General features: G+C 38.2%; 1 protein-coding gene across 1 annotated transcript in view; it reads left to right on the forward strand.

The window, feature by feature from the left end:
- The window catches only part of ptprsa (protein tyrosine phosphatase receptor type Sa), a 292,916-nt gene that overhangs the window by 56,401 nt on the left and 224,111 nt on the right, over positions 1-12,404 (forward strand). The window contains exon 2 of the mRNA XM_036211506.1: positions 2,892-2,991. The gene's annotated coding sequence lies outside the window, so the exon portion shown is untranslated. The remainder of the gene's footprint in view (positions 1-2,891; positions 2,992-12,404) is intronic.

Consider the following 12,404-nt stretch of genomic DNA (forward strand, 5'->3'; position numbering starts at 1 on the left):
ATGTTATTTGGCTAACCCCGCGTTCCGGCTTATTGATGGCGGCTTGCCCAGCAAAGGGAGTGTCTTATGCGATGGAGGAAGCGGTAGTGCAGCAGCATGTGTGCGGTGAATAAATGCTGTACATTTAACAAATTCCCCCATGCTCGTCTTGGCAGCAGGCGTGTGGGAGTATTGTCCTCAATCTCTCCCTGATATGCACGTATGCTTACTCGAGTAAAAAGTTATACCAGCTTTTATTTTCAAATTGTCATAAATGTGGCCCTGTGTGGACTATCGACTGTCTCAGACGGGCTCTATAGAAGGAGACCGCAGTGGAGCCAGCTTGTTAGCTGACACTTATTAGCCTTTGAGGACCCGTCTGACCCAAGTTACCTCATAGGTTAATAAAGATCATTTAGAGGTCAAAATAATAATGTTTTTGAAGGGGGCGAGCACACTTTATGAGACAGGTGGTTGAGTAGAAAACGAGAACTGAGGAAAGAGTGAAGCTTAGAAAAAGCTTTTCTATTTTGCATTGTGACAAGTGAGAATTGACCCTTTTCACAGTGACGTCGGACAAACAAGGGTCGAAAATACGAATAGTGACTTCCAGTTTTCGGAGTTAGGACGGCAAATCTGACAGCTGAACGCTGTTTAACACAATTTTATGTAAATAATAAAAGGTAAACTAACAAATTTCAACAGAAAAATGTACAATATTTATTTTATGAATCTCTCAGATCGTTAACAAATCTAACTACAAATTTGAATAATCCTTTAAAATTGAAGGTTTTATCGAAAATATTGACTTTTTATTTGAGCAGATATTATTCTAACAGGTGTAAATATTTTGATGACCCTACAATCGGTACATATGTAAAAGTCAATTAAAACTTCATCACCAACTCATTTACAATATAGTCGTACATTTGCAGTCAAGGGTGTGTTTAATTATAGAGCATACTTTTGGGGTTTGGACTGTTGGTCACAGAGTCAGACATGCTTTAGGAGAAGAAAACTTTGATTTATCTCTGTTTCTGATATTTTATTTACCAAATCATGAATTATACAATAAACAGCGGCTTAGCCTTTAATATTCATGTCAGATTTAATACCATGTAAGAGGAACTGCTCTTCGACTTAGTGTGAGTTATGTTTTCTCAATGGCATTCCATGCATTGCATTTCTGCATAGGTATGCAGAACTTATATAAGGACTGTATTGGAAGCAGACCTCTGCCTATTTCCTTCGCTTTATTTATATAGCGTCATTTCGTGCAAGCATGAACCTAATGCACTCTGCAGAAAAAGCAAACTGAAACTAATGAAGTTCAATGGAATTCAAATGTCTGTTTATTTTGATTTGACTTCATTAGAAATGTAAACACGACTTAATACTCCCATTTATGGAAAGAGAGAGGATATAAACATAAAGACAGACATTAAAAAGTAACATAAAGATGAAGTTAAAAGCAGAGAAAGATCATAATTACCACATCAGTGACATGAGCGATATGCAGCGTTCCTCTTTGCTCTCTTGTTTGTGAATCTTGATTTTCTTCCAGCCCACTCTCCTTCCAGCCCTCTTGATTTCCTTCCAGCCCACTTTGATTTAAACAGACTGTGCCATGATTGCTTTGTTAGGATCATCCTCATTATAATTAGTGTGGAAATGGCCATTAAAACCATGTTGCCAACAAACAAGTGTGTACATATCGGCTGTAAAAGTAGATATCTAAATGAACCCTGATATGTTTCAGATGACATAGGAACAAAGAACAGATAAAACACAAGGAAATCCGCTATCAACCATTTGATTTTAAGATGATTTTTCAGTACTTATTTTTTTCTGGTGAGAATGCAATTATGCACCATAAAATATTACCTTCCTTTAAAGTCCCCCTCAGATAAAAATTGTGTTTTTTGAGTTTTTAACATGTACGTGTGGCATTTTTCTTATGACAGAGAACAAAGCCACGTCCCCTCAGAGGAGATTTTGGAAATAGAGGCTTCAGGTCAACATGAAAAATGGCTTTTTAAGAAATTGAGTTGTGGGATTTTGGTTAAAAACTTTGTAATCATATTTTTTTTTAATAAAAAAATGGTCATAAGAGACTTTAATTGTATTAAAGAGATTTTAAATAAAAAAGATAAATATTTGCTAGAGAACAGTGGTCATCCTTTGGTTGGAAATTTGCTAGTTTGACCCCAAACATTCACACTTAGTGAGCTTCCCTCCCTGGACGAACCCCCGAGGTCGACACTAAGCACCTCAGATGCTGTGCAAAGATCGATTTCCAGGGCAGTGGAGAGAATAGAGGACGGGAGAGATGAATTAGAGAAAGCCTTTTTTTTTTTTTTTTGTCAAGCTGTGCCCCAGAAACACATAAAGATGTTTGATTGATGAAGTTACGTTGTCTTGACAACATGTATTTTCTGTATTGATTTCTCTGATTTCATGTCAGCAAACAGAGACATTGTGGAGGACTCTTGTAGATGCATTGTTGTATGACGAAAACACACAAATCACACAGCCTGTGGGGGGGTGGAACGTACACACACATGAATTCGGATTGAGCTCATTAGAGATGTGAAGGAAAGAATGATCAAAAACAGAAATGGAGAAGAAGGAAGAGAGGGCTCGGCAGAAATGGATTTCCCATAGATTTATATTTCAGAGCTCTCAGGCAATTGGCAGCCGAGCATCCTTCCTCACCCGAGAATCGTCGTCTTGTGACCACAAAGGGCAAAGAGGAGAGAAAGAGAAAGAAATTCATCCCAGAATTTGTCAAATACCACCACCTACCAAATGAGAAGGGAGTTCATTTTAAAGTCCCTTTCATTAATCTTTCTCTTTCAATTTCCCCTTTTTTCCCCCCTCTCCTCTTCACTCTTTCTCTGTCTACTTTAAAGGTGCGAGTGAGTGAGCAGCAAGAAGAAGAAGAAGAAGACGAAGAAGCCACTGGAGCAGCTGAAGATATGAGGCTTAAGAGGTTTTGAAAACAACTCCGTGGTAAGCGGGCCGTAACAATTCCTTTCTTAATGTATTTTTGAAGAGTTTTTTTTTTTTCTTTCCAAAAGAGCTCCATAAAACAGATGATATCCTATTTCTGGTTCTATTCTCCTAATTCTCTGGACCTTCTAAATGTATTTTCTTTGGTCTACATTTTCTACATTTCTCATATACTTCCATTTCCATACTGGAAACATAGAAAATGTGATTTTTTTTTTTCTTTATCAGGTCAAACAACTAGATTTTCTAAAGCCACATGCAAAATAGTCAATAATTGCTGTTTTTACGGGTGTGTCCGAGCCACTATCAGATGCAGACGAGATTTATCAACTACCCAAACTGCACCGTCTTCTCTGGAATAACTTTAGTGTGGAATAATATCAGTCTAGGCTTGTATAAATCTTTAAAAAACCTTGTTGTCCCTTCTACCTCCTAATGATGACCAAAGCATTACAACTAGTACACCTTTATCTGCTTTCACACATTCTGGGATTTCCTGTGCGAAGACCATCCATCCACACTGACAGGCTGAGAGAGAAAACTATCGAGCTGTCACAGCAGACGGGCACAGAGGAGCTGTTCCTGCAATGCTTTCATTCAACAAACGGCATAGGGGACTTTCAGATCTGGGAGCCATCACGTGTCACCTGAGACATAGAATGTACCCAGATTTTTTTTTTTTAACACTTGCCCAAATTCTCTGTTTTTTAAGTTGGTTTAAACCACTTTCAAACAATTTGTTTGAAAAAAGGTAGTGCTAAAAACAGACATTTTGTTCATGTTTTCTTCATTCAAAATGTTTGAAACCAAAAGTAGTTTTTTCTTTAGCCCTTTAAGGTTGGTGAACCAATGTTTATGTTCTTTGATTTACTGTAACTTTCCAACCATTAACACAATCAATGTAATTCCTCCATCAGAATCTGCTGGAGTAATGTTAATCGTGTTAAGTATTGAAAAGTGGCAGTATGTTAAAGATTTTGTGTTTGACCATCAGGTGTTAAATGGTTAATAAATCTATGTGTGGCTCTTAATTGTAAGTGAAAGATGTAATGAGTAAAAGTATTTAAATAAAAACTTTAAAATACATAATTTAAAAAATATCTGTTTTTTTAAAGTAGCCTATGTTTACTTTTTTTTTAAGTAAAGAACAAATAAGATGAATTTCGACTTCGAAAGGATGTTTGAAAGTGTTTGTTGGATTTTAATTTTTTACAGTGTCTGCACTGTAAAATATTTTTTGTGGATTTTTTTCTCCCCTCAGATGCACAAAAAGAGATTAACATTAAACTTTTTTTTGAATAAAACTTAATTATTAACTTTATTACACATTGTGAGGGTTTTTAGTTAATGTTGTTACGTCCTGCTGCTGCTGTGCTGCAACTTTTCAACTTGCCCTGCCATTCTGCTCAGCTGGCAGGTGGGGCAAATGATCTTAACTAGCACCTGCCAGGTATTTAGGTTAGAGGCAGCCTCTTCAGGGCAGAGCAGGAGGCAGCTGGGTTTGGGGTTTAGGTTTTGTTTGTGCTGGTTTGGTTTTGTTCTCTTTTCCCCTCTTTGTCCTTGGCAGTCTTACACTGCTGGATTTTGTTATTTTAGTTTGGGGTTGGACTTTAGTAGTCTTGATTTACGGGCTTTGTTTATTTGTTATCTTTAGGTAGATTTGGTAAGGCAGCTCTTAGAAGTAAGCTGCTGACTCAGAGGGACGATGTGGCACCCCCGTGACCCCGAAAGAGACAAGCGGCTAAGAAGATGAATGAATGTATTTATTCCCCTAGACATGAGCCAGGTGTACCTATTGGAGATGTAACAATCTTTAATAATTAAATGTGAAAATCATTTAAATTTTCTACCGTATTTTCAAAATAAGAAAATATATAAAAAGTGTTCCCTGCTATCAGAAAAGAGCTTACTTCTTGCTGAAATGGTAGAGATTGAGCTCTCAGTTCCTGGAAGAGTTTTTATGGTTGAAATTCATCTTTGGTTGGTCTAATTAAAGTCAGTCTGTTGCGCAGTTCAGGCAGTCATTAGCGCTTAGTTTCCAATAAAGCTGCAGGTCTCACACCAGTCATAAGTGTATAAGTTCACATGCAAATGACTAGATGAATAAATAGAGAAAAAACACAGGGTTTAGTGCCTGATCCTTTCCATGTGCTTTATTAATGTAAAATTAGATTTCACGAGATAAGAAGCATTGACTCATTGTAGTTTTTTAAACTTAACCCCATTCTGATTTTTTAATATTACAGGATTATTAAATGTTTATCAGTAAATCTTATTTCTAGGAATATTATTCATAAGAGTAATGACATAAAGTCAAATTTTCTTTCTTTGTGTTTCTTTTTACATAGCTTTTCTTGAATCCTGACCTTGAAGAATACCAAAAACTTAGCTACATATATACAACTTGCCCTATATTCTCATTTCTGTTCAATTTGTGCCTATTAATACTGATGGCTGAGCAGCAGACGTGCAAGAATTTAAAGTGAATGAGAGCAAATGAATGCCAGTGTAAATGCAATTGCAGACATCCTGCCGGCATGTCCATGCAGCTCTGTAATTCTTCTTATCTAAGGACAGATTGTCACATCAGCAGCTGGATCTGGCATGTTCAGGGACAGTGGCAGCAAAACCATGGTGATGTGTTCTGTTTAACTGCAGAAAGAAGCCCTCCGATATAGACTGAACAAGATGAAAAAAAGAACTGAACAAAGTCGATGGAGGCAAACTATTAGTGTCTTACTATTCAACATCAGTGCAGGAATGTTTCAAAAGTCATTTGGAAAACTTGTCTGTCAATGGTTTTAGCAAGTTATCAAAAGGAAATGTTGAGGATTGTGCCCATTACTTTCTTTTTTCACGTCATGCTGTCTTGTCACTGTGGTGACTTCTGAAGGGATTAGCCCAGTGACCAAAAAAAAACCATTGTGTTCTTTTTTCAGGTTTTTTTTCTTTTCCCATCATCACAGTCATACCACAATTAAATTCCTAATCATCCACAGCTATTCTCTTTTAGTTAATGGTCATACCCAGTATGTTTAAGAACCTAGCATTCAGTCCATCTTACGATCTTTTTGTTCCTCCTTGTTTTATCGTTTTGTCAAGTTTTATTTTACCCTTTGTCATTCATATAATCGTTCTACCACTGTAATTCTTTAACCATTTACACAATTAAAATAATTCCAGGAGATTCTGAAGCGGAGAAAAGCAGCCTTGCATAATTTGCAACATTTTATGTTAGTAATGTGTTGCATATCGGTACAAAGCCGATATGAAAAGCTACATTTCTCCACGTCAGAATCAGCTATTACTGCGTCACTTCTGAATTATCTGATGTTAAAGCCGTAGATTAGTGCCAGAAGCTTTCTCTCTTCCTTTTTGGGCTATCCACCAACTTTTCGAGACTGAAATTTCCCATAATACATTAGGAGATTGGGTAACAATTTAGATGAGGTGCTGCAAAACACTCAATAAAATGTTGACAAAGTTAGTTAATACATTTGTTAAGCTTGTAAGCAGTTTATTATTATGGCCTTTGTAGACAATAGTCTCACTTTAGATATTCATAATTAATATTTTTTCATACTTAACTTTAATTAACCTTATTTGGATTTTTGTTCTATAAATGTATTGCTAATACCCCATAAACACATTCATAATGTTTGTTCATGTGTTACTAAAACTTGTTGAGGAATTTTATTATAAAGTGTTACTGGAGATTGTTTCAGCTCTCAGACACACACTTTTTGTAGCAAAATTTAAATGTGTTTATAGATTTTTTTTGCTTTTATTTTATACTAAATGATCGAAACACGCCTTATTTAATTCCAACTCGCCATCCCTACTTGAACTTCAAGCAAAAATTATAAACAATGTTTTTGCTGTGTAATTTATTACTTCTTTGTATCTTTCCAGTCAGTGTGAGCAAAATTATAAACATTTGGGGCAGATGAGTTGCAGACTGTACATTTCGTGGATCCGTCACAATCAGCTGAAATGCACAATTGTTCTTTTCACTGCTGTTGTGAAAGCTCACCTTTGTTGAGCTGCTTCAGAACCTTTTATGGACAAATCCACTATTAAGCCCGCACAGACACAGTCACTGGTGTGCTGCCAAAAGGTCATCAGCGTTAGATTACCAGCAGGTGCAATTTGCAACTTCTATTGTGCCTCAAAATGAGCCATCCATCTCTGGAGAAAATAAGCCTCTAATTGGGCAAAATGTCATTAGCATTTGTTTGACACTAGCTTGTTAGAAAACACTTCAAGTCTGATTGAGCTAAACATGACCTGAAGGGGGTGCTAATGAGGCTCCTGGAAACTGCATAGTCAGTAGTGGGTATTGGCTATATATATTGAGGGGCAGGAAATTGCCAACGCTACAATATAGGATGCGTTTCCCTTGTCTGTTGGTATCTGAGAAAACAGTTTCTCTCAACACACTTGGAGAAAGACATTTAGCACAGAAAAGACAGCATTAACTATTGAGTGGCTCCTTGAATGTTAGTACTCAAATCAAACAAAGCTTTGCTAATCTTTATAGCTAGCATCAAGTGTGTTTTTCAGAGCCCTGTTCTCCATAGCATGGCACCAGTTATCTGACTTGTGGGATAATGTGCCCTGCAAGCAGGTGATGCTTGTTTTGCACATTTACTACAATAAAGCCACTATACAAGAGAAGAGAAACTAAAACAGTATTATTCAATTATATATGCTCCATTTATCTGTAACAGCATTAAACATGTAAATTGACCTTATGTTGTGAGGTAATGAATTTGATTATTGCAACATGAGCAATTTTATGGTAATTGTGAATGCAGGAGCTTTCTGCTTCTTCTGTTGTGCTATAAAGAGACACTGCATGGTGCATGTAAGTTGCACTTTTATGTATCTTGTTTTGGTTTATTTCTTGTCTTTTGCACCTCAAAGTCATCCAGTTTATTTTTATAATTGTCATTCTGACCCAGCTGCAAAAAGATGAAGTTTTCACACTGCTAAAAACGAATAGATACAGTATGTATTCATTGATTTGCGTTCAATTCTAATAAGAATAAGAGTAGTTGAAAGAAATTACACAACCTGGTACAGAGTTACTTTATTAGATCTATTTAAGCAGTCATCTCTGTGTTGCCTCCAGCCATAGGCCCTAATCCAGAGAAGTCCGAGTGAATGGTACTGTGGCTTGGGCTTGCCAGACTTACTTAAGTTCTGGTTGAGAGCACAGTGCTGTGTGGGCGAATCTATTCTGTCCCGGGCTGGGCACAGCATAAACATTGCCCAGGGAACACAGGCAGGCATGCAGGCAGTCAAGCGGACAAGAGCAAAACTATAGGGATGGTTGCCTTTAATTTCCTTTCTACTGACTCCCCTCAAATGTCTAAGGCTTGAGAGTGAAGGAGGGAAAGAGAGACGAGGCCATGGAAATTACCTGTAGTATGTTTCTTTTTTCTCTTGGCCTTCACTGAAGTTTGTACCATTATCCACCTTCTCCCTCAACCAACCTCAGATACACACTTGCACTCTTTCATGGTGAATCAGTAAATTTAGTTGACAACCGCTTGCTCTCCTACTGTCTTTAAGTGATCTGCATTTTCTCCCTTTCTGTGGCGCTCTAACCTCCTGACCCTGTGTGTAAACAGAGTACCACTGCTCCCCTATCCCTTACTCTGCCACCCCCACCCCCCCAGCTTTCACTACCAAATAAGGAAGAGTGAACCTCTGAAGCCATGCAAGTGAGTTCAGTCAGCCAGCCCACTGAGGAGGCCATTAGTGAGCCAGCAAGTCAGTGAAGGAGCTGGTAGAAAACCACCTCTGGCATCACTCATCACTCCTTTCCTCTGTGACTTTACGCTCTTCTTCACAGCGTAGAAATGCATGTATACTGCTTTCACAAGCACTCACAGAAAGGCACATGCTACTGCATGCACAGTGACCTGAATGCATTTAAACCACTCAAATACAGTATGCTGTACACAATGACATGCACTGAATAAAGGAAAATAAAAGGGTGCACACAGAACACGTAAAAAATCAGTCAGCACATTGATTCAAAATTATACAAAGACAAATATAAAAAACACAATATAATGCCAACAACTTATGTGTGATTTCATAAAAATATCTATTTTGACAACACATAATTATAGTCGTTTATTTAGGATTTATTAAAGATTTATTTAGGGGGATGCAAGTTGGTGCTCTCTTGCCTTAAGCTACGTTTACACCGCCCTCTGCAACGTACGGTCAAGCAACCACTTCCAATGAAAAGTCTACGTAAACTCGCATAGATGTGCATTTGAGGCTTCTGCATTCAAAACTCTTGCATTCACGGGTACACAAGTTTCCACGACCAATTTTAGGCTCTACATTGAGAACGCACGGCTACTGAACATGTGTAGAAAGTTAAACCAGGTTGAACTTTCACCAATCAGGGATTGGTGAATATGAATCGTGTCCTTTTTAATTCACAGAAGTGCCAACTTTTTGAAAATTCATTATGGAGGAAATGTAGTAATTGCGATTTGTGCCTGGCTAGAATACTCTTGTGCTATCTTATGGGGTCCAGATGAATGGATTGATTTATTTTATTCAATACCATATACTGATTTTATTAATCATCTAAGGTTCTCAAAATTATTTAATAAAACATGACTTTTAGGTGAATCAGATCCATTCAGATCCACAACATTCCATTTCCACTTGCTCTGCAACCTTGATGTCCACCAAAGTTGTGTTTCTCATTTAGTTTAAAAGTAACAAAATCATAATCTGTCCCAAGCTTTTTGTAGATCTAAATTATAGAGGTAGAAAGGCACACTAGTTGGCAGTCTTGCCTTTACTTCAGCTTGCTGTGTGCATACACGGTGTCTTAGGAACCCCCACACGTAACCACACAACCTATCCTGTTTTCAACTCCCAGTTTCTCTATCATGGAGGAAGAAAAACGTTCCCGTTCAGAGCAGAGTCACTTATCAGCAACCCATTGTTGATGCTGTGATGCCAGCAAATTTATTTTAAAAGTAAGGAGCATTTAACATTGAACCCCAGTCCAAGTCTTCTCTCATGCAGTGTCTCGTGTACTCTCAAACAACAGGTGCTACTTCTTACTTAAAAAGCAAATGTCTGAGTGGGTGAAGCTGTGTCACAGTGACTGCGCTTGTGACAAGGGTGGTTCTCGGGGGGGTGACTGGTGCGTGCATGTTGCTTTTAATTGTGTTTTCAGTGGGGTGATGAAATGTCTTCCATTTGAGCACAAGCTGGCAGTAAGTGGGCTGTCGCCTCCAGGGACAGGGTGAGCGATGGCCCGCTGCTATCAGAGGTGATTGTGCCTCAACCCCTTAGGGTGACAAAAATGAACAAAAAGGAGCAGGGCGGGAGACAATGCAGAGTTCTTTTGTGGACTTAAAAGCAAAGTAGTCACACTGAGAGCTGTAGGTATGTATATACAGGATAATTATTGAACAGCTTTACACATTTAGCATGGCTGCTAAGATCTGCTTTTTATGTGTCAATTCTCATCCAGTACACTGACTTTCTTAACCTTTGTGCTACCTTTTGGGGACACCATCCTTACATTGAAATGTTATCCCTCCTATGACAAAAGTGGACAGGACACCAGTGAAAATCAAGAACCATTGAGAAAAAAAAAGTTCAGGGCACTGTCTAGTAGGTTCCAGATGACCCTACTCCCAACGTTAACGCGTCTAGGATAGCCTTGGTGACTTGAAAAGAAAAAAATCTTTAAACCTGTTGTACAATGGTGTTTCAAAAAAGCACACATTGTTCCTTAGCTGTGGTTAGCATTTTTCCTTCCGTGCTTCTTGTTTGACAACAAAAAACTTGGTAGGAATTTCCTCAACATGAAAGCACAGCAGCTCACAGAGAGAAGATAGTAGTTTCAACAAGGTTCACTGCTTGTGTAGGGCATCTTCAAGGATTGCAAGCAATTAAAAGCTTTCCCTGGACTACTTACCACATCTTCTGGTCACTGCATTTACACACCGGATATGAACGCTCGGAAGGAAAACAAAATGTGGACAAGGCGAGTAAAAGAGGAGAGCTTCTGGAGTGGGGGAGTCTCATTATTCTGTTATGGATTGCACATGTCAGGCAGTAAGTGCTCTTTTTATCCCTCTGAAGAACAAGCCTCGGCCACCGAGCGCATTTCCTTACCCGAGTGAAATTTACCATACTAAGGCCCTTGTCACCAAGGGAATGGTGGTGAGAGCTGTGGGGTTGCTGCTGAGATTTACCGCCTTGATTAAATAAGGGACTATAATGTGAATAAAAGGCCAATAGAGAAATCTACGCAACATAAACACGTGTTTTTCTTTTTTTTCCGTACCGGTAAATTGATTTGAGCCCAACCAGCCTCCCACACAGACAAAGACCTTTTACATCTCTTTATGGCGTGCTACACGTCACACTAAACAAAAAGCAGAAAGGGGGCAGTGGAGGATTGCTTGTGGCTCAGGGTGGCTTTCTGCCAAAATCCAACAGGATGAATCATTTTAAATGAGCTTGGTCCCATCCATTAAAACTTGCAGGAAATTGAAAAGTCATACAAAACACATTTCTACTTTTCGAGATGGGCAGCATTGCTCTTCTTCTTGGTGCCTTGAAATGGAAGCACAGATTGCTTAATTCTGTTTCATTTCCTCAAGGTCAAGATCATGCACCTTAAATGTCTGCAAGAGATGCTTTGACTCAGGCATGACTGGCATTTTGGTGCTCAGAGAGTTGTAACTGAGCAAGAGTGACATGTTATGTTTTCTTATTCAAGGCCAGAGAGTTCACTTTTGAAAGCCTTTGGACCGATGATGCATTTTTAACAAACAGTTCTCACAGAAACAAGAAGTGACCTCAGCGGGCAGTAGTTACATTTTGCTGCTGGCTGGCCAATAGTAACTGACGGTGGATCTGTTCACTGATGTGACTCCAGTGCATTTCCACCCCCCTTGCCTTTTCCAGGGGACAGAAACAACCTCCAATGAAATTCAAACTCTGCTGGCCAATCAGAAGAGGGGTTTAGCCAAACTCTGATGTGATTGGATAGGATTTCTAAATGTAGTTTCCTTGCACACCAGAAACAATAATCCTTCAGCACACTAAGACCTTTTGAGTTTTTCTTGCAATATGTTTTAAGTATTTATTAACATAACATTCTTTATTCAAAATATATTTTCACTGAGAGAAATGTTAAAGATTTTGCAAATATTGATGGTATACTTTGGTATACTTTAAGAGAAAAGAGAAAATCTATAACGTTGTTCTTACATATAACAGGAAAATCTTTTCAACAAAAAAATAAATAAATAAAAAGTTGGTGAACCTCCAAGTAATTTGATAAATTAGCTAAAAAAGATGCCCATTAAGGATTTTCAAGCCAAAATACCAAAAAGTATGCACAGAATTAA

The sequence above is a fragment of the Oryzias melastigma genome, linkage group LG4, assembly GCF_002922805.2.
Source record: "Oryzias melastigma strain HK-1 linkage group LG4, ASM292280v2, whole genome shotgun sequence".
In the NCBI taxonomy this organism is placed as follows: Eukaryota; Metazoa; Chordata; class Actinopteri; order Beloniformes; family Adrianichthyidae; genus Oryzias; species Oryzias melastigma.